At 34.4% G+C, this 12675-nt stretch overlaps 1 long non-coding RNA gene across 1 annotated transcript; it reads left to right on the top strand.

Annotated features, from left to right (window-relative positions):
• Positions 1 to 555: 555 nt before the first annotated feature.
• On the top strand, positions 556 to 2584 carry LOC107874822. The gene is made up of 2 exons (XR_001675605.2): positions 556 to 1001; positions 2296 to 2584. It is a non-coding gene; the product is annotated as an uncharacterized LOC107874822 (long non-coding RNA).
• The last annotated feature ends 10091 nt before the right edge of the window (positions 2585 to 12675 follow it).

Below are 12675 nucleotides of genomic sequence, written 5' to 3'. Positions count from 1 at the left end.
AAAGAAAAAATTGTAAGTTTATAACCTTATTCTACAATGAGTTCTACTTTAATTTAAAAATTAAAATACTAACAAAATTATGCTAAATAAAAAATAAACGATAAATAATTCGATGTAATGACCCTTACGGTCAGTTTCCTGTATTTTCATATAATTTTAGTACTATTTAAATGTATCGTGGATTATTTAATTTAATTTGACATTTGATAGAAATATAATTTAGTACCCTTCTAGAATATTTTCGATATTGATAAAATTCTTTTAATGATGATATATTTATATCACTTTATAATAGACTTTTATGATTTATCAATATTTTAATCAGAGATAATAATTTTAGAAATATTAAAATATTATTATTACATAATAAAGGTTTTATTAGAAATATTTTTCTAATAATTATGATATATTTAAAATATTATAATTATTTTACCATAAATTTATGCAATATCTAAGTATGTAATTGTATTATAACTGATAGGGTAATGCGCCGTATACTCCTGCTATAAAAATCTAATGAGGTATTTAAGTTCTATTGGTTTTAAAAGTGTGTATTCTTGCAATTGGCTTTGTCCAACTTCAGAAAAGTCAACATCCTTATCCCCATATTTTATTTTTTCTATTCATTCTGCACACCGATTCTTCTTTGCTATTTCTTATTCTTTATCTTCTTCTACCTCAATCCATTTTGAATATTTGTTGTATTAGAAATAACTTTGTTATTTATTTATAATTATGATGGCATCGATTTCACTATCATCGACTTTGGGTGTAAACCCTCACAAATTCAACTTGATGAAATGTAAATTATGAAAGATCTTGGGATATAATTAGCAAATTAGATCGAGCGATTATCATTTTTATGATTACGAAGGAGTCTATTATTGTTGAGGTTGTTCACGATTCTGAGGGTTTCATTAGCCACAAAGGATTCAAGCTTGACTTCTAGTGGAGTATTATTCGGAGGCTTCACGAAAAGATATTCTAGCTTTGGCGTTCAGGTAGACTAGGCTTACCCTACCTTTAAATTGAGCTTATTTACTGAAATTGTAAACTATTATGTTAGCTTTGGATAAGTGCTTGTAGATGCGTATTATTTGATATATGTAAACTTTCTTATTTATCCGGATTAGGATCCCGTTCTAGTACGTTTTGGTATTTTGTCTTTTAATATAATATAACATCTATTACTTTAGGACGTGAAACTAAAAATGCAAAAGCTTGAATTTATCCCTTTTTTTAATTAAAATTGGCGGATGATTATTTAGACGTTGACGTTGTTATGATATGGTATGGATTTTAATTACCATTGGGTATGGTTACTATGAGTTCCGGTTTGAGTTCGGCATTTGATTAGTAATATTACTATGAGTTCCGTTTCGAGTCCGACATTTGATTATTAATGTTACTATGAGTTTCGGTTTGAGTCCGGCATTTGGTTATTAATGTTACTATGAGTTCCGGTTCGAGTCCGACATCTGATTATGATTGGGATTCCTCCGAGTTTCGGTTCGAGTCCGGTATTTGATTATTAATGTTACTATGAGTTCCTATTCGAGTCCGGCATCTGATATGATTGTGATTCCTCTGAATTTCGGTTCGAGTCCGACATTTGATTATTAATGTTACTATGAGTTCCGGTTCGATTCCGACATTTGATTATTAATGTTATCATGATTTTTGATTCGAGTCTGGCATTTGATTATGATTGGGATTCCCCTGAATTCCGGTTCGAGTTTGGCATCTGATTATGATTGTGATTGCCCTAAGTTCCGGTTCGAGTCCGACATCTGATTATGAGTTCTATATATGTGGCCTATCGTTATTACCCACTATGTACGGTTCGAATCCGGCACGTGTCCTCTTATTATCCATCACTATCGGTTTGAGTCCGGGTTCTGGCTCAGTTACAGATTATTTACATTTATTTTCTTTGATTGCTACTTGTGTGTCCCACCGGCCTATGGGGGTACGGTTGGGTTAATTGTCTTATTCAGTGTGCCTAGAGGGCTTATGGAGGCCTAGTTAGGTTATGTTGTGTGCCTAGCGGTCTTATGGGAGTCCAGTTAGGTTATGTTTGAATTGTCTATAATTACTACGTTATTTATTTTCTGTATCGCTTACATTTATTCATCTATCTCATTGGGGTAGCTTGACAGTTGTTTTCCTTTCTATTTCTTTTTACTGTCGATTTAGATTACATCCTTGCATTCCGTTTCTGTATTGAGCTCAGTCGGCCGAGTACCCGTTACTTTGGTACTCATACTACACTTCTGCATCTTTATCCTGTTGCAGATCTGATTAGTAGCAACTGACATTGATGTGATTCTTACCTTCCAGTACCGATTCAGAGCAGGGTGAGCTTACTGTCGTTCGAGGTTAATCCTCCTCTATCTACTCTAGTTTAGTCTTTTGTACTCGAGACTGCTTGTGTATATTGGGTATATTTTGGATTCTGTCTAGTATTCTGGGTATATTTTAGTAGTGGCTCTAGTACCGACCTTACCAGGTCATGGGAGAGATTCTTTTATGTATTTGGTCCTTTTCCTTTCCTCGGTTTAGTAAATGTGATATTTTTATTTTCTGTTTGTTACTTGTTATTACTATTGCAATCATTATACGTGATCTGTTTTGATTTCTGCCTATTATCCCGTTATCTATTATTTCGGGATATGGCTTGGCTTGCCTACTGGGGGATAAGGTAGGCACCATCACGATTTGAGAAATCGGGTTGTGACATTCGAACAATTGCATGCAAACACAAGAAATAAAAGTTGGAAATGAGAAGGAAATGAAATATAAATAATGTAAAATAAAAAAATATATATCTTTAAAAAATTAGAATTATAAAGCTAAAAAAGAATTTAAATAATAGAAATAAAAAATAAATTAAAACAAAAATAAAAATAAAATATAGAAATTAAAAAGTAACCAACTTGTAATTACCAGTAATTCCCAGCTCCCATGAGAATTGGAGACTGTAATTACCCCTACCAATTATACTCAATCACACCAAATTCAATTGTAGCTGTGTTGAGGCTTTACTTGTTCATCATCAATAGGAAGATGGAATGTGGTTATAGTACAGTCCCCGAATAACCAATCCATTGATACAAATTTTGCTCCGTGTTTGCTTACCTCACCTAATTAACTTGGGTCTTACTAGACTCCAGGAAAAATATCTTTAGATACGTTTACTCTTTGCATTGAATTGTGGCATGAAACTCGATTCATAAATCAAATCATGTCATTCTTTATTAACAGTCTTGCAAGTGGATAGTGTTCTTACCATTGTTTGAGTTAGTATCTCCAAAATTATCTGGAAGTGGAGAACTAGGCGAAACTAGTGCCAACTTTAGCCTAACGCCAGTAAAGCTACTGCTTTAGTCCCCCAATTTTTAGGGCCTCATTTCTTAAGCAATTATAGATTTATAATTAAGAGTATTTTTTATTAGAAAATATTATTTCATTTTAATGTTATTTTGGCTCAAAGAAATTATCATATTAGGAATTTAAGATTAAAATTGATAATTATTTTTAACTTTATCCTTAGCATCAAAGAAGATTTATTTTTATATTTCTCAATTCTAAACAAAATCTAATAAATAGGGCAACTTAATAACTCTACCTTAATAATATTTATAGTGGGATGGAGGGAGTAGAATCGTAAGAAATATTTCAATAAGATAGAAAAGTTTTATTATTTTTCAAATGTTTATACTGCATATAGAGTCCCTATAATAATTGTCTCAGTTGAAAGAATTTTTTTAAATTAAAATTATTAAAATCATACTTAAGATCAACATCATCTCAACAAAAATGAAATGATTTAAGTATAAAATTAATTGAAACAAAAATTATTGAGAAAAAGTGATTGTAAAACAAATTTATTCATAATTGATTGTAAATTGCTACAAAAAAAAATGCAGTGAAGAAGGAGAAGTTGAAACTTTCTGAGTGTTTTCTATTTTCTGGATGGTTACAAATGCCCAACGTGTCTCCTATTTATACTTATCTAGATATCCTTCTAGATACATCTACAAGAAAAATCTAGCGATCCTTATCTTCTACTTCTCTAGAATATCTAGATAATTCTACAAGATATTTATTCAAGATACTATACTAGGATATTCTAGAAGAACCTATTCCAAAAATATCTACTAACTAGGAGTTTCTACATAAATCTTAATTTCCTAATACTCCTCCTTAAGAGTTTTCATTGAAACTCCCTGGAACAACCTTTAAAACTCAAACTTGTTTGTGGGAAGAGCCTTGGTTAGAATATCAGCTTGTTGTTCTTCACTTCTGCAATGCACCAGCTCAACTTCCCCATTTTTCTCGGCATTTCGCAAAGCATGAAATCTGATGTTGATATGCTTCGTCCTTTCGTGTTGTACTGGATTTTACCCATAGCAATGATTGATTTATTGTCCACATAGATCACTATTGGTTCTCTTGGAAAAAGATTCAAATCAAACAAGATTTTTTTCAACCAAATTTCTTGATTTGTAGCAGATGCAGCAACCACATACTCGGCTTCTGCTGAAGACTGAGCTACGATATCCTGCTTCTTTGTGCTCTTAAGAAAAAAAATACCTGAACCAAATGAAAAAGAGTAACCAGATGTGCTTTTATAATCGTCCAAGCATCCACCCTAATCACTATCTGAATAGCCAAAAAGAACTCCATTCTCCACACTTTTGTAGCAAATGCCATAATCAGTTGTCCCTCTAATATACCCCAACACCCTTTTAGCAGCTCCAAGATGCTTGGTGCTGAGACATTGCATAAATCAGGATAGTAGACTAGCTGCAAACATCACACCTGGCCTGGTAACAGTCAAATACAACAAGTTTCCAATAAGGCTCCTATAATGTTTTGAATTTGCCTGCTTTTCTCCATCATCCTTCATTAACTTTTTATTCACAATATGTGGAGTTGTAACAAGTTTGCACTTATCAAGCTTGAACCTTTTTAAGAGATTCATGGCATACCTCTTTTGGGAAAAAAAATTCCTTCAGAAGATTGAGAAATTTCTATTCCCAAGAAGAACTTTATCTCCCCTAGATTAGACATTTCAAAAACTTTTAGCTTCATATTTTTAACTTCTTGAACCGCAAAAGAATCTTCACCTATGATCATCAAATCATCAACATAAATGGATATCACAATTAACTTCCCATCAGCTTTCCTTTTGAAGTATAAAGTAGACACATTTAGGCTTCTATTGAAGCCTTGAGGCAACAAATGAGTATCCAGCCTACTGTGACAAGCTCTCAGAGCTTGTTTAAGGACGTAGAGAGCCTTTTTAAGCTTATACACCTTGTCTTCTTTACCCGCAACTATAAAACCTTCAGGTTGTTCAACATAAATATCTTTTTCAAGAAAGCCATTTAAAAATACAGATTTGACATCTAAATGATAGATTTTCCATTTGTATTGTATTGTAAGAGCAATTAGAAATCTTAATGTCTCATGCCTTACAACAGGAGCAAACGTATCTCCAAAGTCCACTCCAGGCTGCTGAGAATAGCCTTTAACTACGAGCCTGGCTTTATGTTTGAAGATGGAGCCATCTGGATTGAACTTCGTTCTATAGACCCATTTGACACCAATGATGTTCTTTTATTCGGGCCTATCAACGAGCTCCCAAGTATCATTTTTATTAATCATGGCAATCTCCTTCTCCATTGCAGGAATTCAAGCTTCATGACTTGCTGCTTCTTCAAAAGAAGATGGTTCCACAAGAGCAAAATTGCATTGCTCATAAACTTCAGCTAGTGAACTGGTCTTCAAAACTGGAGAATCTGAAGTTAATTCAACATCTGAATTATGCTCTTTTCCAATAATAGGACTGGAAGAAATATCCCTCGTTTGTGGATTTGAGCTGTAACTGAAGTACTCCCATCTTGGTTCTTTACAACAATATTTCGATCCCAATCATAGTGGCTAGACTTATCCACTGCAAGATCTCTACTGATAAGCACCTTTTTAGTATGAACATTATACACTTCGTACCCCTTTGCAACTGTGTTATAGCCCAACAAAATACAGAGTTCTTCCTTGTTATCCAATTTACCTCTTTTAGCATTAGGAACATGTGCATAGCAAACTGAACCAAAGACTTTTAATTTTCTCGCAGATGGCTTTATACCTTTCTATGCTTCAAATGGTGTCATAACTTGGAGTACTCTAGTTGGTAATATTTTTAGCAAATAGACTGCGGTATTGACTGCCTCAGCCCAAAAATATTTGGGTATCTTCTTTTCTGCTAGCATACATCTCGTCATCTCCATCACAGTTCTGTTCTTTCTCTCAGAAATCCCATTTTATTCTGGATTGTAGCTCATAGTAAATTATTGTTAAATGCCCACTTCTTTACAATACCTGCTGAACTGATACAAGGTTTATTCAGTTTCATTATCTGACCTGGTATACTTCAATCGGCAGCCACTCTCTCTTTCTACCATAGCCTTGAATTCTTTAAAAACATAAAATACCTGAACTTTGCTACTTAAAAAATAGACCCATGTCATTTGAGTTAGATCATCTATAAAGAGAATAAAATATTTACTCCCGCTCAAAGAAGCCGTCCTCATTGGTCCACATATATCTATATGAACCAACTCTAGATTTTTCTTTGCCCTTCAAAGACTTCCTTTAGGAAAGGATCGTCTATGCAATTTACCAAATTGACATGACTCACAAACATCCCGGTACATGTCAATTTTGGGTACATCAAGCACCATACCCTTGGATTGCATATACACCAATGAACTAAGGTTGTAATGATTGAATCATTTGTGCCAAAGCCAAGTATCACTCATTTCAACATTGAAAAAGCTACTTTTAGTAAAACAACATGAAATTGGAAAGGAATTGCCAATCATGCTAATTTTAGCTACTTCACAACCTTTAGTATCATAAATGACACATTTTTTATCCTTAAAAGTAAGTGAATAATTATTGTGAAGCAACTGAGCAACACTCAACAAGTTTTGAGTCAGGTTTTGCATATAAAAAACATCGTTTATAATTTTCATACCTTTGTCCGTAGAGAATTTCACTGATCCTCTTCCTTGAGCTTGCATCAGTGCACCATCTCCAAGATTTACTTTGGTCCTATTAGACCTGTCCAGGCTGAAAAATAGATTTTCATCAATCGCCATGTGCCTTGTGCACGCACTATTGACATACCAATTATATCGATCAACATGTGATGTGTGCAAAGTCATGAATACCTCATTCTATGTTTTTTCAACTTGGTGATCTTCTGCAAAATTTACTCATTGGGAAGACTGACCACTTTGAGTTTACTTTTGCCTGCAATACTTTTCAACGTGCCCATACTTCTTACAGTATCTGTATTGAATAGGAAACCTCTTGGACTTCCGCCAACAATTCTTCTCCAAGTGATTTGTTTTCTTACAAATACCACAAGGTGGAAATTTTCCTCTCCTCGATAATTCACCTTGGTAACCACCAGATTTTACCTCTCCAAAGTGGTCTAAAGAGACTTTTTTGCTTTCCTTTTGTTGGTTAAATTTATGCCTTACTTGAAAGGCATCTTCGACTGTCCCTTCACTTCTCATGGTTACCCATTTCTCATGGATTTGCAATTTAAATATCAGCTTAGCTATTGAAAGAGTAGTCAAGTCACAAGGCTCTTCAATAGCTGAGATTTTTTATTCAAAGTTAACTGGAAGGCTGACCATGATCTTCTACAACCTTCTGATCTGGAAAGTTTTCACCAAGTATCCTTATTTAGTTCACAATATCCATCAGCTTGGAAGAGTATTCTTTTACACTATCCGAATCCTTCATCTTCAAGAGCTCAAACTCCCTCTTCAAAGCTAAGACCTTAACAGACTTAACTTCGTTGCTGCCTTTAAACTCTTCTTTTAGATTATCCCAAGATTTATAAGCCATAATCCGTATGAACATCACTTCCGTAAGGCTTGAATGTATGCAAATAAGAGCTCTTGGAGATCTAGTCACCAACTCATCATACTTTTTGATATCATTGAGAGTTGGGTTGTCTCTCAATGGCTGGACACTAGGTTCTCCTCTCTCAACGATATCCCATAAGTTGAGAGTCTTCAATAAGCGTTCATTTTAATGGCCCAAATATGGCAATTCTCCCCCGAGAAAATCGGAGGACCCGTTGTTGGTTGATTTTCTGGTGCCATGTTTTTCAGCAAATAGATCCAAGAAAAAAGAGCTAAAAAATAAAACGAGCCAACCAACAAAAAAAACAGATTCAAATCCCATAAGAAATGGGCTCGATACCATGTCAAAAGAAGGGGAAGAAGGATTGCAAAACAACAAGCTGAAATAGTGAAAATGATGCAGTTGTAAATTGCTACAAAAAAAAAACTGCAGTGAAGAAGGTGAAGCTGGAACTTTTTGAGTGTTTTTTATTTTTTTGATAGTTACAAATGTACAATGTGCCTCCTTATTTATGCTTGTCCATGGATGATCCAAATGCACATTATGCCTCCTATTTATGTTTGTCCATGGATGATTCTAGATATCCTTCTAGATACATCTATAACAAAAATCTAGTGATCCTTATCTTCTACTTCTCTAGAATATCTACATAATTCTACAAAATATTTATTCAAGATACTACGCTAGAATATTCTAGAAGAACTTATTATTCCAAAAAATATCTAATATCTAGGAGTTTCTACTACAAAAATATCTACTAACTAGGAGTTTCTAGATAAATCTTAATTTCCTAACAGCCACTCCAAATTTCAGATATATACAATACACCCTTGTGATGGAGCCCTTCCCCAGACCCTGCACATAGCAGAAACTTTAGTGCACCGGACTGTCCTTTTAATAATTTACTTTGGTGATAACACCTGTCACTTTGGAACCTTACATCTGAAGGTCATCCTTCTGGTTTGTGCAGGATTTATCTTTTAGTTTGAAGTGACAAAGAATGCATTTACAGAACCAGAATTATCACTGGGGACTTTCTGGTTTGAGTTTATACTTTTGTACGTTATCCAGCAGAATTGGCCTTTTAAAGTTTGTTTAGTCTATTTTAATTTTACACAATTGGGAACATATATATATATATTGCTAGAGCAAATTATGGGTGTGAACGGAATTTTACATTGTTGAGTTTACATTTCAGGCTGATATTTAAACTGCAACTGATTAAAAATTAATGCTACACTAAAACAAACTTGCGGGGCAGCAATATGTCAACCAATCATCATAAAAGGAAACAAACTTGATGGAGATAGTGAAGACAAGCTTTTGATATTTATCATAAACAGAAAAGATATTCATAATTTCTTCAAAATTTATCATAAAAATAAGATATTAATAATTTCTATGTTTTTCAACATACATTTGACCAGAATCGGCAGATCATTATCAGAATTGTCTCACGGATGAGAAGACAACAAAATAACAAAAACAAAAAATGAAAATAATAATAAACAAAGTCCAACAAGAGGGACAAAAGAGATGTTTGGTAGTTGAAATAGTGCTGGCTCTTCACATCCTTAAATCTGTTGGCTCTAAATGATTTCATGAACATCACGACATTTATCCAAGTTCACTATGTCAATGCTGCTGTCCAACAGCTTGTACAAGATAAATTCACCGTAACTCTTTATCAAAGCAATGTTTGTTATCTTCCTTCTACGGGTACTAGAATCTGTATTAATACAACAACAACTTCATAACAAATTCACGTATGAACAATAACAGTTTTAAAGTTTTTTAACACCTTCAACACAAGATTATTACTAATCTATCCAAGAAGTGTTTTAGATATCAGAAAATAGATGAAACAGAAATTTTAGACCAAGTCCCCCGAGTTCACGGAGTGTCCTTAAGGAATAATTCCCCTCACTGTACCCGAGGTTATGGAATTTTCCTCCAAGAATAAAATGGCCTTCAATCCAATTATAGCATTACCTCAAATAATTGAATTCCATGAATGCACTCAATGGTTTGAATGATCACATAGAATATTTTTAAGAGAAGAAGAGTTTTGTATTCTGAAAAAAATTTCGTATCTCAAACCTGTGGATCAAAGCAGGTTTATATAGCCTATCATATGCCTCTTCGAAAAGGTGGCAGTGGTTCACTGAAATGGGTATACCAATTCACGAAACAGTGCATCATTTCGAAGCATCAGTTACTGTTGCGTTTTTTCCCTTTGGTATTTGGAGTAAATTTCTATCAAATAAACTTTGTCCAAAAAGATAGATCTCATCGATCAATCATTTGCCAAATCCAAATCCGAAGCCGAGCCGAGCAAGCGACGACGACGGCACGAGGTATCTCTTATTTCTTGCCTCACTTAGCATGTGGAAATGTGTTTCACAATATAAACACTTTAAAGCTTCTTTCTCTCACCAATGTGGGAGAATTTTAGTAAGTTTTTCTATTTTGAGCACACTTTCCATTTTGGTGTAAACTCAATTTTCTCTTCCACTTAATTCCCTCCATTTTCCATTCAAATACACACATAGAACCCAAAAATCCTCCACATGAATGTGGAATGACTATTTTTTCATAAAAGTTTTATGGACAAGTATGTGATCATCAAGCAAAGACTAATTGCATCTAGATAAGTGGGTTTCCCTTTGAACTTTTCGTAGTGAACATGCGTCGGATGCACTCGGTCAATCGGTAGATTTGATATCTTTGAACCGTCAAGCTTTAATATACATCTAAACAACACATGTCACACAATCAGCCTTTTACCATTTATGGTTCTCACGGTTTTGTTCTTTTCAGCTATGAACATGTCCCGGTTTAATAAGAGCTTAGAGAATAGGCCTTTACTAACATTCTCCTTGAAACGGCTTCCACTTTGCCCTTATATAGGTGATTTCTAAACGTTCAATCCTATAGATTAAACTATTTGGTCAAATCTGTCAAATTTAGATAATCATTAAAAGACTTTTCACCTTAAGTCTTATCCTAGTTTACAATACATTATCCACATCATGAGAATGAGTTGGGTAATTGACAATGTTGAACCTGTCAGACACAACTTTATTTGATCTCCTTGAACCTAGCTCTTGGGATCTCCAGTCTGCTAGGTAGAGTTACCGCCATGCTGACTTGTCCTAGGCCTTAAACCCATTCCCTTGGATGTCCTCTTTACTCCTTCTCTAGATAGGCCTTTTGTAAGTGGATCCGATACATTATCCTTTGACTTCACATAGTCAACAGTGATAATTCCACTAAAGAGAAGTTCTCTAATGGTATTATGTCTCCGTCATATGTGACGAGATTTACTGTTGTATATCATGCTCCCTACCCTACCTATTGCTGCTTGGCTATCACAGTACATACTGGTGCCACTAGTTTGGGCCAATAAGGAATATCTTCCAAGGAATTTCGGAGCCATTTTGCTTCTTCACGGGCTTTATCCAATACGATAAATTCAGATTCCATCGTAGAGCGAGCAATACAAATCTGTTTGGATGATTTCTATGAGACTGCTCCTCCACCGATAGTAAATACATATCCATTTGTGAATTTTACTTCGTTCGATCCGGTGATTCAATTTGTATCACTATATCCTTCAAGTATCGCAGGATATTTATTATAATGCAAGGCATAATCTTGAGTGTATTTAAGATACTCCAAAACTCTTTTCATTGCCATCCAATGAGTTTTGTTGGGATTACTCATTTACTGACTCAATTTACTGATAGCGCAGCTATATCTGGTCGTGTACAGTTCATTATATACATTAAATATCCCAATACTCTTGTGTACTCTAATTGTGAGTCACTTTCACCTTCATTCTTTTGAAGTGCAAAGCTCACATCCAATGGAGTCTTGGCAATAAGGAATTCCATATACTTGAACTTGTCAAGTACATTTTCGATATAATGAGACTGTGACAATGCCAACCCTTGTGGAGTTCGATAGATTCTTATACCTAAGATCATATCTGCAACTCCAAGGTTTTTCATATCAAACTTGCTCTCGAGCATTCTTTTTGTTGCATTTATGTCAGAAATGTCTCTACTGATAATCAACATATCATCCACATATAAACATACAATGACTTGGTGATTTGGAGTGTCTTTAATATAAACACATTTATCACATTCATTTATTTTGAATCCGTTTGCCAACATGGTTTGGTCAAACTTTGTATGTCATTGTTTTGGTGCTTTCTTTAGTCCATACAATGACTTAATAATTTTACACACCTTGTTTTCCTTTCCTGGAACCACAAAACCCTCAAGTTGTTCCATGTAAATTTCTTCCTCCAATTCTCCATTTAGGAAAGCGGTTTTCACATCCATTTGATGGATTTCAAGACCATATGCTGCAGCCAAGGCAATTAACATTCGAATCAATGTTATCCTTGTTACTAGCAAGTATGTATCGAAGTAATCAAGGCCTTCTTTTTGTTTGAAGCCTTTTACTACAAGTCTTGTCTTGTATTTGTCAATAGTACCATCCCCTTTCATCTTCCTTTTGAAGATCCATTTAGAACCTAAAGGTTTATTTTCGGGAGGAAGATCAACTAATTCCCATGTATGGTTGCTTAAGATTGAATCAATCTCACTATTGACTGCCTCTTTCCAAAAGGATGATTCCGAAGATGTCATCGCTTCCTTAAATGTCTGAGGCTCATTTTCTAGAAGAAATGTTATAAAATTTGATCCAAACGAA

Source organism: Capsicum annuum, chromosome 6 (assembly GCF_002878395.1).
Source record: "Capsicum annuum cultivar UCD-10X-F1 chromosome 6, UCD10Xv1.1, whole genome shotgun sequence".
Lineage (NCBI taxonomy): Eukaryota > Viridiplantae > Streptophyta > Magnoliopsida > Solanales > Solanaceae > Capsicum > Capsicum annuum.
The sequence above is the reverse complement of the archived record's forward strand: the minus strand, read 5'-3'. Positions and strand labels throughout refer to the sequence as shown.